Raw genomic sequence first — 20,177 nt, forward strand, 5'->3', positions numbered from 1 at the left:
ATTGAATTATAACGCGATCGTTGATAGGAACTAGATAGGCGCCAAATTAAACTTCTTTCAGGCGTCACCGACGCATTACTGACGACCAGGCCAGATGCTAGCGCAACTCCGGCGAGCAACCTTTGTTAATTGAACAAATCTAAAAAAATCAACCAAGCAATTAAATCAAGACACCAATCGCTCGACTTCCGGTGGCACCACCTTCATTCGCATCGCAAACCTCGCTAGATGTGAAAACCGAACAAAAATTAGAGTAGGTGAAAGGAGAAGGGAGGGAGTTTAACAGCTGACAACCGCCACAATCATCGTCGGTCACCTCGTCAATCATCTGACGGACGACCTCGACCTTAGACATGAATAAAAGACGGTGAATCTGAAATGCAATTGCAGCTAGACAATTACCGTCAAAAGGGGCGAAAAAGTCGGTGGCCGGAAGCTAAGATCAATGGTGGTGAATGTTGATGAATGATGATCGTGATCGTGATCATGATGAGGGAAAAGGAATTTATAAAAAGTTAAGGTTTTAAGGATGAGGAGATAGAACGTATGGCTGGGAATGATTTTAGGCATTTCCACGTGAGCTAGTTACTTTTGTTTATATAGTTAGTCCGTTTTCACCGAGTGGTCGTTCTCACCGAATCCTACCTCTCTCTCTCTCTCTCTCTCTCTCTCTCTCTCTCTATATATATATATATATATATATATATATATATATATATATATATATATATAGAGAGAGAGAGAGAGAGAGAGAGAGAGAGAGAGAGAGAGATTGGATTTGGTGATTTTGGTTCTTATGGTGAGTTGTGAGTTGGGGGAATCTCAACCACTAGATTATATTAGAGATAAGTGATCAAGATCAAATCTTACATGTCATATAAAACCATCGTCATTTACTTATTTTCTCTTTTTTCTAATGTTACTTTTTTTTTTTTTACTTTAATTTTTTTTTTTTTTTTTTTTTTTACCTCGTGTTATTATGCTTTTTTTTTAACACTTTGATTTTTGTTTTCTCTTATGTTTTTCTTTAATTTACTCATTATGTTACCTTTTTTTCTTTTTCTTTTTGTACCGGATTTTTTTTTACTTGAAATTTTTTTTACTCTTATTTTTTTACCTCGTGTTATTATGCTATTATTGTGCTTTTTTTTACCTGGATTTTTTTTACGACTTTGATTTTTTTTATTCTTTTTTTTACAACATGTTATTGTGCTGTTATTGTTATTCCACTGTTATTGTGATATTATTCTGCTGTTACTTTGATTTTTTTTTACGACTTTGATTTTTTTTCTCTTTTTTTTTTACCATATGTTATTGTGCTGTTATTGTTATTCCGCTATTATTGTGATGTTATTCTGCTGTTACTGTGAATTTTTTTACGACTTTGATTTTTTTTTCTTTTTTTTACCACGTGTTATTGTGCTGTTATTCTACTATTATTCTGCTGTTACTGTGAATTTTTTTACGACTTTGATTTTTTCACTTTTATTTTTACCGCATGTTATTGTGCTATTATTCTGGTGTTATTGTGATGTTATTCCGGTGCCACTTTGATTTTTTTTTTACGACTTTGATTTTTTTTTCTTTTTTTTTTTACCACGTGTTATTGTGCTGTTATTCTACTGTTATTCTGCTGTTATTGTGTTGTTATTCTACTGTTATTCTACAATTCTACACTCAAGGAGAGCAGTAATCAACTAATAACCATCTCTCATCTCCAAACCAGTTATCCTTCTCCTTAGGCCCCGTTGGTCCTTCTTCCCCACAAAGCTCAGTCGGAAACAGCTCCATTACATTCTCCATTGAAAAACGGAATATTCTCGGGAGATGATTAATTATCTTGTTGTCTATTTCAGAAAACGCGTCATAAGTAACAGTTGGACCCCACTCTCTCATGTAATTAACCCAACACGGTTCCTCCACAGCATTTCCAAGATACTCCGCGGCAATGATCTTGTACTTCGTACTAGAGTCCACGAAGAACTTGCTTTTATCAATATCATTTCTAACACCAATCCCCAGCTTTGATGACTCTTGTATGTACGTTCCCGGGTGAGCATAAGTGGCATGTCTACATTTGGAAGCATAAATAATTGCCTTGTTTCCATTTATATATTCCAGTGTACTTGCATCGACCCACCTACCACCGCTGTGTTCAGAGCAGTAAATGCTCAATAACTCTCCGTTAAAATTACTTACCCGAAGAGTAAAGTGTTCCCAGTCACTGACATGCTCGCCAATACGATTCAAAAAGATATTAGTCAACCCGACTTTAAATGGGTTGCCGGACCATTGAAGGGGCAAAATATCCACATAGCAATATCTGTGAAAGTACCACCAAAGGTGGGTCTGCGCTCTCCAAGTTCCACATAGCAAAACTACTGCAACATCATAAGAATAGTCAAAATATTAAGCAGGATGAAGCAGCACTTCAAAGCAAAATGTATTAAAGTAGTCCAAGAAGCTACAGAAGATTATATTGATGGAGTTTGGTTTGAAACTTTAATTTATGAGCTAAAATGCTCTACAGGTCTCCTTGGTGACAGCGTATCGTAAGACACAAACTGGAATATGTAAAATGCTCAGACATCTAGACCTATCCTTACCTTCCGATACCAATAAGAGCAATCGCAAACTCAGTAAACTGTACAAAACCGTCATAATGTGCCCAACACTATCAGCATATAAAATTATTGATTGCTAGATAACTTCGAATCAACACTGCCAGATTCAGGTTTGGTTGAGCTTGTCCCAGATTCAACTTTAAATGGGTCCTCTTCTATCTCTACGCGAAATTGCGGACAAAAACCTAAAATTAATTGAATTTGATGGAAAATGTTAGAACAATTGCTTACCAAATTGATTGAAACGGCGGTAGAAATGTTCGAGAGAGAAAGATATTGAGTGAGAACAAACGATGAAGAATGTGCGATTGTGATGAAGATGAAACGATTTTCCATGTTATGTTGGTTTCAATTTGATTTTAATTGTTAATTTATTTGTGGTGGGGAGAATGACAGCGTTTTGCATACTTTATTTTATTTATTTTTTGTTTAATCTCAGTCGTTGGTTCTCTTGATCCAATGGATGAGATTTTCCAAACTCACAACTCACCATAAGGACCAAACTCACGAGATCCCGCCTCTATATATATATATATATATATATATATATATTCATAATACAAAATGAATAACATTTGACATTTTTATTTTACCAGTTAGAAGACAACTACAGAAATGTAGCTTCTTTCCTGCCAAGCATCACACATGCATCTTTTGGACTTCCGCTGCTTCAACGTTGTTTTTAGGGTCTAATGACTGCTGGAATTAAGCCACAAGCGTAAGATGATCTATTCTCCTATATTGTTATGCTTCTTTCACAACTACTACTGAACCATTAACTAATTTTGTTCCACCCGTTTGTGCCTCAATTTTCATCCACCTATAATATCCTGCCTCTTTTTTCCCTCTTAAATTTACATTTGCAGTTACTGTCTTTTTATAATCTCCAGTTTTATCATGCTACTATAATGTATAGTCAATTTAGCTTATCCATTCTGGATTTCAAAAACACTTGCAACTTTTACCAGTTTCAATAGATAACAGTAACCTAACTTCAACAATTCAACTACAGGCTTAACTGCTAGGTTTATTTGTAAAGTGTTTAATTACAATGACATCTTTGTTGTGGTCTATAAGTCCATTACCATATTTTTTCTTCTGTAATGTTCTCTTGACTCAATTAAGGGGACCACACCCCTAAAATTGGCCCCAAAACTGACAAACTGTAATGCAGATAATTAATAGTTTGCCCTCAATCTGAAAGAGGACAACATTTAACTGCAAGTTCTATGTTGGTATTGCTAGAAGTTGTTTTCCCATTTTAAATCGTGTCGGAAAATCTTGAGTTGCCTTTCAGACGGCTAATTACTAAATATTGATTAAATTAATGCTATGTTTGGGAACCTTGAATTGGAATTGAGTTCTGGAATTGAGATATTTCAAGTGTTTGGGAACTCTTAGAATTTGGAATTGGAATTGACTCAATTCCTTATCAATTCCAAGCTAGTTAAAATTTGAGGTTTTCAAATACCTACCATATACTAGTCATTTCAATTTCATGACTTCTTACGTTTTATTTTGTGACGCAAATTTCATCACAATATTTTTATTTATGATATTTTTTCCGATGACAAATATTTTTCGAGACAATATTTTATTTTTTCAAATATAAAATATCCAATGGCCTCGACCCATATCCGTCTCGCCCAAATTCAATTCCAATTTCAATTCCGCGGGTTTCCCAAACACAATTTTGGAATTGAATTTGGAATTGAATTCAAACATTTCAATTTCTACAATTCCGTGTTTCCAAACACTACCTAATGTTCTTTCCAACTGATTACCTTTTCCCTTCCTGACAATCATAGGTAAACAGTTGACATCATCAACTTTTTGACATTTACTACAGAAACCAGACCAACTTTTCCACAGGTAGGCTTCCTTATTTTGCTGTATTATTCCTTTTTCAAATTCATTACTATATATACATTTACCAGTCATAACAACTATCTAATTGATTTATGCCATATGTTCTTGTTTTGTAGTTGTTTAATCAACAGAAACTGCAGATGTCTTCACCATCATTACAAGTCCTAGCTGCAAAATTTAACGACAGATATATTTAAAGAAATGTATATTTTTCCAAGAACACCACATAATTCATTCGGTTACTTAAGACAATTGAACAGGTGATCATTTTCCGAAAGACCTCAATTCTCCACTCAAGCTGTATCATAATGAAAGAGACGTTAATGACATGCGTAACAGTGATGCTTATTTATACAGAAAACTGAAATGCACGAGCAGCATACGATTATACAGTATTAAAAAAGACTGTTTTAGATACACTTATGCTACAAAAGCTTGGTGTTCTGAACAAAATAAAAAAACTCTAGCTTTTGTATGTGCAATATACACCTTTTTTGTGAGATATATACAGCATCCACTAAATGGCTTCTAAATTTCAGATAGATACACTAAACACAATTACAAACACAAATTAGCTAATACGCCAGTTTTTGTGTTTAATCACGATAAATTAAGATTGAACAACTCACTTTATTATAATGGATAGTTAAGATCACAGTAGAGTGGTTTTGATCATGATGGCATTACGTGCTATTTTGGTGGCTTGCTGTAGTTTTACTAGGTCGACAAACTCATTGAATTTGATTATGACTGGTTCGACAAACGATACTGAGTTTTACTGTTTGATTAGGATATTACTTTTATGGAGTTCGTTTAATTTTGGTGCAGATCATTATATTCTTTAGGTTAGAACAGCTGCGAGAAACCACATTTTCATAAACTGAAATTTAACCCTTGCTGATAACTACTATCATGTGAGAAGTAATGCCCCCCTTGAGCTTGAGTTTTGATCCAGTGAAAATTAAGGAGGTGAGCAGGTCTTTCATGATTTTAATGTTAATGCACACTCTTAATTATCCACGTACCAAAGTTAACGGATTCCTTTCATTGCGTCTGTCATTTGTACTATAACAACATTTAAATAGAAAACTGTTGTTAACCAAAATGGTAAAGCTCTCTTGCTTGACATAACGCTAAATATACATAAAGAGAAACATCGCTATTTATAAGGACCAATCTACTTTCCCTTCTATTGCATGCATGTACTAAATAAGTTTGGCTTTTATATTTTCATGTTTCGGAAACATTGCAAAATGCATGCTCACTATAAAAAGAAGACAAGGCAGTCCCACTTAGATCACACACAAAGCAGAATACAACAAAATCACAAACTTAAATCAGAATAGCAACTGAAGACATTATCTCAAAAGGTATGCTCTCTAATCTTCACCCTCTTTCTCAATTTCCTATTATTGTTAGTCATTAGATTATTCGTTTGAAGCTTTCTAAATGTAGGTAAACAATGCATTTTTAGACACAAATAGAATGTTTCTTAGAATTGCAAACATCATGATCTATAAGCTATAATTGCATGCAGGTAAAAATTAGGCTAAAGATTCGAACCTACTGTTAAACATTCATGTCATGCTAATATAGTTAAGTATCTGTATTAAGATTTAAAATTTACATCGTTCTGCTACTAATGTCTTTCAATACCAACTTGTATTTTTGTTTGCATATGCGATAAAATGATTGCATGCCTCCTACTAACTGTTTAGGCATAGTTTAAGGATGTGTATACATTTTAAATAGATCAAATTAAGATATATCTCCATTGATTTGGTTTGAAGAATATATCTTAATAATATGCATGCATGTAATCCAATCTCACTATAATACATTATGTGTAGCTGCATGCAATCAAATATTAGTATAACCCAACTTATATACATTAGCCTTGCATTCGACCATAATATTAGCCGGGAACTTGCTCAATACTATGGTTAACAACACCTCATTTCATAGTTTTACAATGAGTCATCTTTCCCTTATATTCGTCCATACTTTGCTACTATCGCACCTCTATAATACTCTGGTCTCACATAGTAAACTGCATATGGAGTTGCTACATGGAAAACATGCCAGCAAAGTTTTCGTTGTTTAAGTCATGTTTTCATTAAACATTGATATAATATTCTGTCCTGTATCTACTACATATTAAACTGCATAAGGTGTTGCTACATGTCTGATATATTTTTCTGGATTGCATGCTTTATCTGACAACATAGTGTTAGTTATATGCACTTAAACCTGTTTACATTTTCTACTTGTGTTGGTATTACTAAATTATAGATGCACTTATGCTAATATCACAACTTGCAGAATGATAAATAGTCGCCTATATCTTAATGACCTCACCACAACAAGTAAGAATTATAGTGTGACAGTAAAAGTTATAGAGAAAACACGCCCCAAGTGCTGTGATGTGATCAATATTTGAGCATATTTAGTTCCCGAATTAGCCTCCTTCCTATGCTTTTTAGTGCATATTTGGGTCATTTACTATCTTTAGTCCTTTGTTTTGCATATTCTTTGAGGTTTTGTTTCCTTGGTAGGAGAGGAGTGCAAACCTTGCATTTTCATGGCAAAATAGAGCTAAATTGATCGAATCTAATGACCAAGCATCAAAGAAAAGACAAGATTAGAAGGCCTTTGTACATAATGTAGTAGATGGGCAATGATGAAAAAGATCCTTGCATCCCCGACAAAATCCCGGAGGATTGTTGGAAGAAGAAAAGAAGAAAAGGAAGCTGCGTCCCAGGACGCTCGTCCAAACCATCGGGACGCCCGTTCAGCAGCTTCCCAGGACGCTCGTCCACGCCACCCAGCCGCTCGTCCAGCAGCTCCCCAATCCGCCCGTCCCGACACTTGGATGCTCGGATTCTACTCCAAAAGGGCACGTCCTCTTCTTTCTTCATTTGAGATGCGCATATTTTTGGAAGACTAGCTAAAAGGAGATCCGCATCTTTTCTTGAGAGGAGCGATTCCTCAAGAACTTAATCGTCATTTAAGCCCTTAGTAACCCTAATTTGTGCACCTAATCCCCACTATAAATACCCCATTAGTCTAATTAGATTATCAAGTTCTTCTTATCAATCTTTAGTGTAGTTTATATTATTCTAATCTCTATTTAATCTTGTAATCAACTTCTAATCAAATATTAATACAAATCTCATTTCCTTAATTTCTCTTTTGTTCATCTTTTATTTTGGGTAATTGAAAATTATTTGGGTTTATTGGGAGATTGACAACCTTCCATCAATCATCAAATACTTCTTTTATTCTTTGCATTATTTTTTTGGAATCATCATTAGGTATAACTATCTTAATCCCTTTTTAATTATTATTAATCATCTTCATTTATTCATCATGTTTTGCTTTGTTAATATGATTGACAACCTTGTTAATATGTTAAACTTGATAATGAGTGAGTAGTTTCTTTAACTAGGGTTAATGGGTAATTAGGGAAAACCAACATGGGGGAAGATTCATGCTTAATTTAATATATTTTCATAATTTATTTGCTTGGTTGTTGTGATCTCAACTTATGCACATGTTATGTTTGATGAAATGCGAGTCTATGAATCCTTGCATTTTTTACCCATCACCTACGTTTTCAATGAGACTTGTAAGACCTAAACCAACTCGAGTCTCATTAGAACATACATATAGTTGAGTGAGGAGGATTAGGTCGACTTGTAGGTGTTGTACAATCTAATCGATTCGGCTCCGGGACCCAAACCTTCCTAGGATTGTAAGATATAAACCAACTCGATCCTATCACAACAACAATTGCTTGCTTATAATTTGAGAACTTGTTTTTATGATCAATTTCCATTAATCCCCTATGACCCCATGACACCCTAGTTCTTTTAATCAATTGTTTACATCTCATTTTAGTCATCTTGCTTGTTTACTTTTATTGTTATTTAGTTTAGTGATCTTCTCATCTCAACCCAAATTGTGACACCCCTAGGGACCACTACTTGCAATCGAAAATTCTACATCAATACCCGTCCCTTGGGATCCGACCTTTACTTGCCTCTTTACTAATAGTAGAGTTGTTTGTGAAGTTATAAATATTGTTTTGGTCTAGGTTCTCCTAACGACAAGTAACCGAAATCTAAGCTCAAAGCGGACCGACCAAAAATGGCGTTGTTGCCGGGGACGGTGTTAACTTGATTTGATTTTCTTTGATTGTTATTAGTTGTGTCTTTCTTTGCCTTGGGGAAGTAAAAGTCCTCAAGTTTTGTTCTAATTATTTTCAAGTTGTTTGATATTTTGCATGTCTAGAAGATCACAAGGTAACTTGTTACCCATTGATCACGAAATTGAAAGGACTTTGACAACCAATAGAAGAATTGCTAGAAATACTTTGAGAGGTATTGGTGAGGTTGTAGATATTCAACCAAACACTATTGAGTTCATCAACCCTTTTGCAAGAGAAGGTGAGGAGAACCCAACACAAAATCAATCACACAATCAACTCACAATGCCTAAATTTTCATCACATTCCGTACCAACCGAGGAGAACCTACCCAATGGTACTCCCACACCACAACACTTAACCGGAAATTTTATTGCAAAATCCGCATTTATCCAATTAGTCGAAAGAAGCCAATTTGGGGGGATGCCTAGTGAAGACCCTCATTCCCACATGGAAACTTTTTGTGACTATTGTGATGCAATTTCACAAACCGGAGTGACTCAAGACCAAATTCGATGGGTCTTATTTCCTTTTTCTCTAACTAGCACCGCAAAACAATGGTTGAAAAGCCTTGATAAGGCTACTCTTGGAATTGACTCTTGGAAGAAGTTGGTGTTGGGGCTGGTGTCCTCCACAGTTAGTGCAATGACATATAAATCTCTAAAAGGATCAAAGGGTATACTTTTGTATTATTATCAGTTGGTCCACGTTTATCAATAACGGTTGGCTTGCTAGATAAGTTTGACGTTATTGTCATACTGATGGCGGTGATCAACTGGTCCCTAAAAGTCACACCTATAGGATACGTTTGAGAGATGTGACGGTATAAAAATACAGTCATGTTGATGCCTAATATGACTAAACAGTTAGTCGGAGTTATTGACTAATAATTAGTCAAACGCGATGTTGAGATAATTATTTAATACAGATTAAATAATACTGGCTAATGTGAATTAAGCGGTTAATTCGTAAATTAAATATAAACGGTTATATTTAATTAATGTATATTGAATTGATTAATTATACAATATCGTTATTGTCGGACATGTATTAATATATCGACTGAGTCATGTTGCTAGTTGATATTTTAATAACCGATAAATCGATGACAATTTATAATAAAATCCCGTCATATACATTTTAGCATTTTGAGTCGGACCACGAGTTAAAAATAAGGAGAAAGTGAAAGCCCACTCCTCCCTTGTAAAACCCACGGTAGAACCATATGAACAAAAGGAGAGGGCTTCTCTCCTTTTGACCTAAGTATATTCATTTGCACAAAAATTAGGTTTTTGGAGGCATTTTCTCTGAAACCTAGATCTCACATCGAAAACTCACAAAAACTCTCTCAATATTGCAAGGCAATTAGAGAGTACTTTCTAGCACAAGGGGCATAGTCTCAGACGGTCTTGGGTGTAACGATTAGGAGGAAATCTATATTGATTTCTGTTCTTAGGCCGTATTCACAAAGGACCCGAGGTTGATTCTTATTCTTTATCGTTTCTCTTGTATTTTTCCGTTTATGACAATAATCACATGTTAAAGATACGTTATAGTCCTAAAATTTAAGGGAATTTTACGGATATTTCCCTACAGTTGGCTCTAGCTTTCTACAAAAAATTCTACCCTCCGGAAAAGACTAACATGCTAAGAGATCAAATTATGGGTTTTAAGCAAAGGGACGAAGAATCTTTGTATGAAGCTTGGGAGCGATTCAAAGGAATTTGTCGCTCATGTCCTCATCATGGACTTAGCAAGTGGTTCTTGGTACAATAATTTTGGAATGGTCTTTATGAAGACCCGAGAAACATTCTCAACATGGGATCAAATGGTATGTTCACCGAAGTTGACGATAATCAAACTTGGAACAAGATTGAGGAAATGACGGTCCATAATTCACAATATAGTAGACCTCGCAAGGCTACTAGAGGAGGAAAGCATGAAGTGGACTCTATTACTCAATTGGGTGCTCAACTTAGTGCTCATATTGATACCATCAACTTGAAATTCGAGAAGGTTATGGCTAACCTTGAAGAAACCTCAAAATCACCAAAGCATCATGTTAATGCCACGATGGCATCTTCATCAATCCTAAGTGGGATATGTGAGAATTGTGGAACTTTGGGACATGACTAAAGTGAATGTAGGGGAACAAATGAGCAAGTGAATGCTTTTCAAGCATACAAAAGTGGTACACCTTATTCGAACTATTACAATGAAAACACCAAATTCCACCCAAATCTCTCATACAAAACCCAAAATGTTCAAAACCCTCAACCAACATACACCCCACCTCCCATGAGAAACCAAAATCAAAGACCCTTTTTCAACCAAAACCAAGGTTATCAAAATCAAACTCCATACAATCAACAAAATGACCAAGGAAGTGATGTTAAAAATGCGGTCCTCCAAATGCAAAAGAATCAACAAGAATTTTTCACTCAAATGAAAAAAGATAGCCAAGCAAAAGACATCACCATCAACAACATCCTAGCCCACACAAAAATGTTGGATACCCAATTGACCCAACTAGCATCTTCAAACTCTCAAAGACAAAAGGGGCAATTACCATCTCAAAGTAATCCCCAAAGACATGAAACGGTTAGTGCCATTCACTTGAGGAGTGGTACGAGATATGAAGGACCAAAGAAGTAAGTTGAGGATGAAGTTGTGGAAGCTAGTGACAAGGAAAGAGTTGTGCAAAACTCTAGGGAAGACTAACCCACCAATCAAGAAGTTTCAAAGAAAAGTGAAGAAAAGGCCAAGGAGAAGGAGCCCATTGTGATTAGACTTCCATTCCCGAGTCGTCAAGCTAAGCCTAAGTTTGATGACCAACTTGGAAAATTCATGGAGATTGTGAAGAATTTAGAAGTCTCGATTCCTTTCACGGAATTGATCAATCACGTTCCGGCGTATGCAAAGTACATGAAGGACATCCTTACGAAGAAGAAATCAATCTGGAAGCTCAGACTGTTGCCTTCACTAAGGTGAGTAGTGACATCCTTTAAAGGAGTTCACCTCCGAAACTCAAGGATCCAGGAAGCTTCTCTATTCCATGCACTATTGGTGACACTACAATCAACAAAGCTCTATGTGACCTTGGGGCAAGTGTTAGTGTCATGCCACATTCGGTTAGCAAAAGGCTAGGAATGGGAGAACTCAATTGTACCAACATCACGCTTTAAATGGCGGATAAATCAACAAAGACACCTTTAGGGGTATGGGAAGATGTTCCTGTAAGAATTGGAAAATTCTTCATCCCGGTGGATTTTGTTATTGTTGACATGAAAGAAAACTTCAACATTCCTATTATCTTAGGAAGACCTTTCTTCCACACCGCGGGAGCAGTGATCGATGTAAAACCTGGAGAACTCACCCTTGAAGTGGGAGATGAAACCATCACTTTCAATCTTGACAAGATCATGAGAGCTCCCCGATTACATGAGCCGTGCTTTATGGTTGATCACTATAGCCGGAAGGATGATAGGAAGAAGTTGGAATGGAAAAAGAAAGTGGATGATGCTCCATCAAAAGAGCAAGGAAATAGCAACAATGAGAGCTTGAAAAGCTCACTCATGACAAGTGAAGAAGATGGCCTCATTGGCCAAGACAAGAAAGAAGGAGAGTTGTCTCTATCAGCTCAAGAAATTTTTAATGATCAAGTAGACGAAGTTTGTGGTCTTTGGGATGATGAGTTCAAAGGGATATTCAATCCCTATATTGGCAATGCTATGAACCAAGACCATCACGGAGAACAACAAGTGCAAAAATCTATTGAGGACCTTTATCATGATAATGAGCAAGCTTTCGACTACTTCTTCAAGGTGTTGAGTAACATCAACAACACCTTGAACATGCCCCCTTGACATGTCACATTGGATGAGAGTTTGGTGGATTCCTCCCTAAACCACCATTTGTAAATATTCTAACTCCCTAACTTGTATTTCAATTATTACATTGCATTTTTGTCATCTTTGGATTTTTTTTTTTGATCAAGGTATTCATTATTTTGAGAGAAGTGAGGGAGAGACTTATGATTTTATTGATGTGTAGTGCTTTACCTTAGTGTGGGGATAGCAATTGCCTAGGCTATTCATGCCTTTATAGTGCCCCTACAATGAAGAACACGAGAATTGAACAATGATAATGACACGGGTTACGAAGTACCCACGGATGGACCTGAATCCGTGTGGTCAAGGAGGAATCCGAGCGTCCAAACGGATAATCCGCTCGTCCTGAAGAACCCGAGCGTCCAAAGTCACTAGACGCTCGTCTGGTAGAGCTGCAGAATACAAAAAACTTGCCTGTAAAAGAATTCGAGCGTCTCAGCTGAGAATCCGCTCGTCTCATTCTGGACGGCCGTCCTTCACAAAAGACGCTCGTTTTTTTAATGGCAAAAATTTGGGATTTTCTCTGTAAAGGAATCCGAGCGTCAACCCAGAAAGACGCTCGTCCCTACCCAGGAATCTGCTCGTCTTAGAAGCAAGACGCTCGTCCTGTGGCGTCTTTTCTTGAGCCAAACATTGAAGAATCCGCCCGTCCCGATGCCTGGTCCGCTCGTCCTCTGCTACACTTTCAAATATAACCGTTCATTTAAACCCCTTTCTCCCATTCATTCTCATTTCTTCAACATACAAACACTACCCACTACCCAAAAACCCTCATCCTCTCCATCAACAAAATCAAATTTCCTCAACCAAACTCAACAAAATCAAATCCAAACTTTCTCACAACAAAAATTAATCACTCCTTTTGCAACAACAAGTGATTCAAACACCAAAATCTTCAACCTTCGAGTCGATTTTTAGGATACAAAGCAACATTCATTCATCTTAAATCGATTTGGATAAAACTAAAAATTAAAGATTTCAATCTCTGATTGGTGTAATCAAGCAAAAGAGAATCGCAATAACTAAAGGAGGTAACAAGGCACCCCCAAAGAAGACACTTTCCAAAAGGCAACTAGCTCTTCAAGCAAAACAATTGTCAAAGGCATTGGTAGTCCATGAGGCAAGGTTGGAGGTTCAACAACAAGATCCCCCTATGGAAGCTACAACATCAACAACTCCGGTCATTGAACAATTATCCAATTATCCGGAGGTAACTTTCACTTCCGACTCTCATAGGGAGAAATTCATTCTCTTTGCTAAGAAAACCATCATGCCTACTAAGTTTATTTGTGAAAATGCATTGTCGAAATTGGGTGTTCTTGAAAAAACCAAAATCTTCTTTGAGTCTATGGGATTGGGTAAATTGTTTACAATGAAAGAATTGACATACCCCTCCCTCACCTTGGAATTTTTAAGTTCTTTGAAAGTCATAAGGGTGGAGACTCGAACCAACATCGAGTTTCGTCTTGAAAATGTTGATAGACGCATAACTTATGGCGAATTGGGTAAGATATTAGGCCTTAGTGATAATCCTAAATATACAAAGACTCCTATCAAGTATGACCCCGCTCCTCTTTGGATGGCAATTTTCGAAAAGAAATTGGTGCGCTTTCATGATTGTCGTGCTCTCTAAGTCCACCATCCGGGCATTAGAGTATGGCACAAGGTCATTGGGAATACTTTGATAGCTAGAAATGGCACAAATCATCTTACCAAACTCGATTGTATTCTTCTTGAGTCGGCCTTGAACATTGGGAGGGAATTTACCAAGCCATACAATGCTCTAAGACTTTTGGTTGAACGATGGCTTAATGTCGATTGTGGCAAAGAAGGCGCCGCCTTTATTGTCAATGGAGGACTAGTTACCCATTTGGCTAGGTATTTTAACAGGGATTTCAACAAAAACAACACTTATGTGCCGGTTAAAGGAGGCCATCTTGTTGATATGGACACCATGATTCACAAGTTCAAGTGGGTCAAGCACGACACTCTTGACGACAAATATGGGTGGTTAACAAATGAAGCTAGATCCTTCACCTTGCCTTCCAAAATTTTCCGATTGAATGTTCACTGACCGAACTACCTTCTCCCACTCTCCGAAGAGACCGAGTATATCATTCAACAACAAATGGGCGAAATTGCCGAGCCTTCCTCCTCTATTATCACCCCACCTTACTCATTTGAATACCAAGAGTTCAAACCCAAGGATGTCGAAGTGGGAAATGACTACTTGACACTACTCATGAGGGAAATGCACAAGCAAGCTTACAATGATAGAGTGGATGCTTACAAGGCCCAATATTTGCCCCTCCTACATGTAGCTAGGCAAGGACTTCTTGATCCGTCTTGTCCTTTGCCTAGTTGGGCGGATAGGGAAGTATTCTTTCCTAGCATTCCTAGTGGTGGTAGACCGGGTGGAGAGGATATGGTTGTTGGAGAGGGTGGTCACCAAGAAGAGGTTCAAGAAGAAGAAGCTCAAGAAGAGGAAGAGGAAAGTGAGGAAGAACAAGCAAGTGAAAGTGAGAGTGGATATGATTCCACATCCTATGGAGGTTGATGATGCCTCAAGAGATAATGATGATGATGATACAATGGATGAGGATTAGCAAACTTTGGAGGCTCCTACATTCTTACACCTCCCTTATGGTTTGTCTACTTCTTTTGTTTTTATTTTATCTTGATCATTTACTTTGTGGAGTCCTAGAAACATTAGAGGACTAACACCTTGGCTTCATTAAGGTGTTCTTTATCTTTGTTCCCAATTTATAAAATGCAAAATGACAATCTTTAGTTTCATGCATTGCATTCCATGTGCATAAACTCCCCCGAAATTCATGACGTTAGAAATAATGTCTATTTTGGTTTAGGGAAGTCCATGCATATGCATTAGGAGCTAATTTAAATTATGCTCTCCGCCATAACAAAAACACATGCATCATGTAGTGTAGCTTAGTATAATTTGCATTTAGTTTAGAAATCATGTATACTCATTGCATAATTTCCTATCGTATTGGCCATTGAGGACAATGCTCATACTAGTGTGGGGATGGGAAATTCTAACTTGACTTTTATTCAAAATCTAAAAAAATCAAAAATTTCGAAAAATCCAAAAAAATTTGAAAAATTGAAAATCCAAAAACATGTTCATTCCTTTTTAGTATAGGTTTGTATATATTATTTTGTATATATTGTGTTTGTTCATCCTTCTTCACATTGATTGACTACGCCACATCCGAGACATGAGGATATTGAAGACCGCATGGTATGATCTTTCCAATCTCCTTTTTCCTCTTTACGTTAATGACTATGTGGCTTTATTTTGATTGATGCGGTAAAAACAATGTGAATTTAGGATTGCATTTAGATTATTTGGCATGCTAGTTGGTAGAAGCATATGCATTAGGATGTATATATGTTAGTTGCATCATGGCATATAGTTGCATTTAGGAAATTTTTTTGTGAAAAAATCTATTTGGGAAGCTTGACAAGTGTATATAGGCCCTAGTAGATGCTTTTTCTTCTTAAGACTTTGCTTGTTAGAATACTTGTAAAACACCCTAGGATGTGTCATACTAGTATCCTTTGACCCATGGATTAAGGCCTAGTCAAGTGTACCTTGTGGTGTGATAATTCCTTGGCTACCGTTTATTCTAAGGTGAACCTTGAAACCATGCGACCATCATTCATCCATGTTCTACCATACATCTTGTCATCAAAGGGAATGGGTACAAAAAGTATTCAAATTTGAGTTCAAGAAATGAAATGAAAAGTAAAAAAGTTTGCAAATTGCAACAAAAGAAAAGAGGAGTAACAAAAAATAAAAACTCCTATGCTTCAAATATAAGGCACCCTCGTTACTAATTGGAGTGACTTTGAAAATGTTCAAAGAAAAATGCAAAAAGTTGAAAAGTTGTCAAGTATTGAAAAGCAAACATCAAAAGAAATGGCAAAAAGAAAGTGTTCTCAAATGTCAAATGACACAAGAAATTGGGGGGAAAAACAACAACAAAAAGCAAACTCCCAAATGAAACTCAATTACTATTAATCCCTTTATCCATAGTATCCATTTTTGTGCATTGTAGAGAGGGGACAACCCTTCTTCTTGTCTAGGTAAGAAGAGGAATTCCGCGATCCTCCAGTGTTTCTAACACCATAGAAGTCTATTCTTGACAAAAGCATTTAACGATTGAGGAAAAAGGTACCCTAGCTTGACACAACTTGGAGGTGATTTATTGGTATCCTTCTAGGCTTAGTAGTTTGAAGAAACCATATCTATAAAGGAGTGTGTACCCTTGAATTGCTTCCCCTTTAGATAATTTCCGCCACTTAGATGAGGAAAGTGGCTATTCTTTTGTAGATGCATCCATTACTTGATTTTGTGTGCTTTAATGCTTGGATGTGTCGCCATTTTGGCAAGACCCACCTTGCCTTGCAAGAAGGCATCCTACCTCATGGTTGTCTTGTTGTGAGTTGAAGGGGCGGAGTGAGACCCGCTAATTGTCTCATATCGGCTATATTAGTAGGATAGTTTAAATACGGGTCCTAGTTTTGTCACCTCTTTACTCGGGACGAGCAAAAGTTCGGTTTGGGGATATTTAATGTGATCAATATTTGAGCATATTTAGTCCCCGAATTAGCCTCGTTCCTATGATTTTTAGTGCATATTTGTGTCATATACTATCTTTAGTCTTTTGTTTTGCATATTCTTTGAGGTTTTGTTTTCTTGGTAGGAGAGGAGTGCAAACCTTGCATTTTCATGGCAAAATAGAGCTAAATTGATCGAATCTAATGACCAAGTATCAAAGACAAGACTATACTAGAAGGCCTTTGTACATAATGTAGTAGATGGGCAATGATGAAAAAGATCCTTGCATTCCCGACAAAATCCCGGAGGATTGTTGGAAGAAGAAAAGAAGAAAAGAAGAAAAGGAAGCTGAGTCCCAGGATGCTCGTCCAAACCATCGGGACGCCCGTCCAGCAACTTCCCAGGACGCTCGTCCAAGCCACCCCGCCGCTCGTCCAGCAGCTTCCCAATCCGCCCGTCCCTACACTTGGACGCTCGGATTCTACTCCAGAGGAGCACGTCCACTTCTTTCTTCATTTGAGATGCGCATATTTTTGGAAGACTAGCTAAAAGGAGACCCGCATCTTTTCTTGAGAGGAGCGATTCCTCAAGAACTTAATCGTCATTTAAGCCCTTAGTAACCCTAATTTGTGCACCTAACCCCCATTATAAATACCCCATTAGTCTAATTAGATTATCATGTTCTTCTTATCAATATTTAGTGTAGTTTATATTATTCTAATCTCTCTTTAATCTTGTAATCAACTTCTAATCAAATATTAATACAATTCTCATTTCCTTAATTTCTCTTTTGTTCATCTTTTATTTTGGGTAATTGAAGATTATTTGGGTTTATTGGGAGATTGACAACCTTCCATCAATCATCAAGTACTTCTTTTATTCTTTACATTATTATTTTGGAATCATCATCAGGTATAATTCTCTTAATCCCTTTTTAATTATTGTTAATCATCTTCATTTATTCATCATGTTTTGCTTTGTTATTATGATTGACAACCTTGTTAATAGGTTAAACTTGATAATGAGTGAGTAGTTTCCTTAACTAGGGTTAATCGGTAATTAGGGGAAACCAAAATAGGGTAAGATTCATGCTTAATTTAATATGTTTTCATAATTTATTTGCTTGTTTGTTGTGATCTCAACTTATGCACATGTTATGTTTGATGAAATGCGAGCCTATGAAACCTTGCATTTTTTACCCATCACCTACCTTTTCAATGAGACTTGTAAGACATAAACCAACTCGAGTCTCATTAGACTATGCATATAGTTGAGTGGGGAGGATTAAGTCGACTTGTAGGTGTTGTACAATCTAATCGATTCAGCTCCGGGACCCAAACCTTCCTAGGATTGTAAGATATAAACCAACTCGATCCTATCACAACAATAATTGCTTGCTTATAATTTGAGAACATGTTTGTATGATCAATTCCCATGAATCCCCTATGACCCCATGACACCCTAGTGCTTTTAATCAATTGTTTACATCTCATTTTAGTCATCTTGCTTGTTTACTTTTATTGTTATTTAGTTTAGTGATCTTCTCATCTCAACCCAAATTGTGACACCCCTAGGCACCACTACTTGCAATCGAAAATCCTACATCAATACCCATCCCTTGGGATCCGACCTATACTTGCCTCTTTACTAATAGTTGAGTTATTTGTGAACTTATAAATATTGTTTTGGTCTAGGTGCTCCTGACGACAAGTAACCGAAATCTAAGCTCAAAGCGGACCTACCATGCTGGCCAAGAAATGGAGTCCTATACCAAAATCTGCTTCTTGAAGATGAAAAGGTACTACGAAGTTCCTCATGTTATTATATTAGTAATCAAAAAAGTAGAGGGAAAGCTAGAGAGAGGAAAAGCTCTGAAAAAAAGGAAGATCTTCTAGGTTTTTTGTGCGCCGTTTTCTGCAATAATGGTGAGATCATCTGCATCGACCTTTAATTCTGCAACTAAATCTACACAAAATCCCAAAAACATGTCAAAAAATTCATCTCCTACTATAAATAACCAACGGAAAACTGGTCTGTCTTAATCCGCAGTTCCTAAGACGAAGAACGTGAATGAAATTACTGGACTGACTCCTTTTGATCTTGAGTCTGTTGAACTTAATGAAAATGGGGAAGAATGGCTAGTTTAGGGTAAGAAAAAGAAATCATTGGCTACTATTGAGGAGCAGCCTAAGGATTTGATGCAAGTTACTAGGGAGGATATTCAGGAAGAGCTCAATTTCTGGAAACCCTCTGTGTATTGCTTCATTTTAGGTGCGAATCCACCTTTGGATGTTGTTGAAGGTTTTATCACGTGAATTTGGACGAATTATCCAATTGATAAGGTATCCTTATTGCCCAGTGGTATCTTTTTGGTTCGATTTCAGACTGCACAGAGTAAGGAAGCTGTTCTCAGGCAGAGTCATTTTTTGTTTAATAATAAGCCCCTTATTGTGCGAAATTGGACTGAGACTGTTGAATTAACAAAGGATGATGTTAATGCAGTCCCTGTGTGGTTCAAATTGATGAACTTACCCTTGAAATTATGGGGTAAGTGTCTTCCAAAAATTGTAGGGTTACTGGGTAAGTATATAAATAGTGATGTTTCTACTATGGAAAAGACTCGACTTGGTTTTGCCCGTGTCTTACTTGAAGTCCCATTTGGTCAAAAGTTACCTAATTTTGTTAAATACCTTGATGAAGATAGTAACATTGTTAAGATTGTGGTTGAGTGTGAATGGAAGCCTTTTTTATGCTCTGTGTGTGGGGATACAGGTCATAAATATAAGAAGTGCAGGAAGCCTAAACCAAAAACAGCTGTGAAACCTGTCCAGCAACAGTGGATCCCAAAAAAGACCACTGCTCCTGTCATACCTGTTATGAAACCACCTACTACTACTGTGCCCATTCCACAACCATCTAAACCTGTATCTCCTGAAGTCCTTGTGCCTGTGACCCCTGTTGGGACTAGGACCCCTGAGGAAGTTCAACATAGGTTGTAGGTT

The 20,177-nt window shown here is 36.9% G+C and overlaps 1 non-coding gene and 1 pseudogene across 1 annotated transcript; both read right to left on the reverse strand.

The window, feature by feature from the left end:
• Positions 1 to 1,298: 1,298 nt before the first annotated feature.
• On the reverse strand, positions 1,299 to 2,960 carry LOC141631865 (hypothetical protein At1g04090-like; annotated as a pseudogene).
• A 7,384-nt stretch (positions 2,961 to 10,344) lies between these two features.
• Positions 10,345 to 10,451, reverse strand: LOC141634665 (small nucleolar RNA R71). The gene has a single exon (XR_012539390.1). It is a non-coding gene; the product is annotated as a small nucleolar RNA R71 (small nucleolar RNA).
• Positions 10,452 to 20,177: the final 9,726 nt, after the last annotated feature.

The sequence above is a fragment of the Silene latifolia genome, chromosome Y (genome assembly GCF_048544455.1).
Source record: "Silene latifolia isolate original U9 population chromosome Y, ASM4854445v1, whole genome shotgun sequence".
NCBI classification, from domain to species: Eukaryota; Viridiplantae; Streptophyta; class Magnoliopsida; order Caryophyllales; family Caryophyllaceae; genus Silene; species Silene latifolia.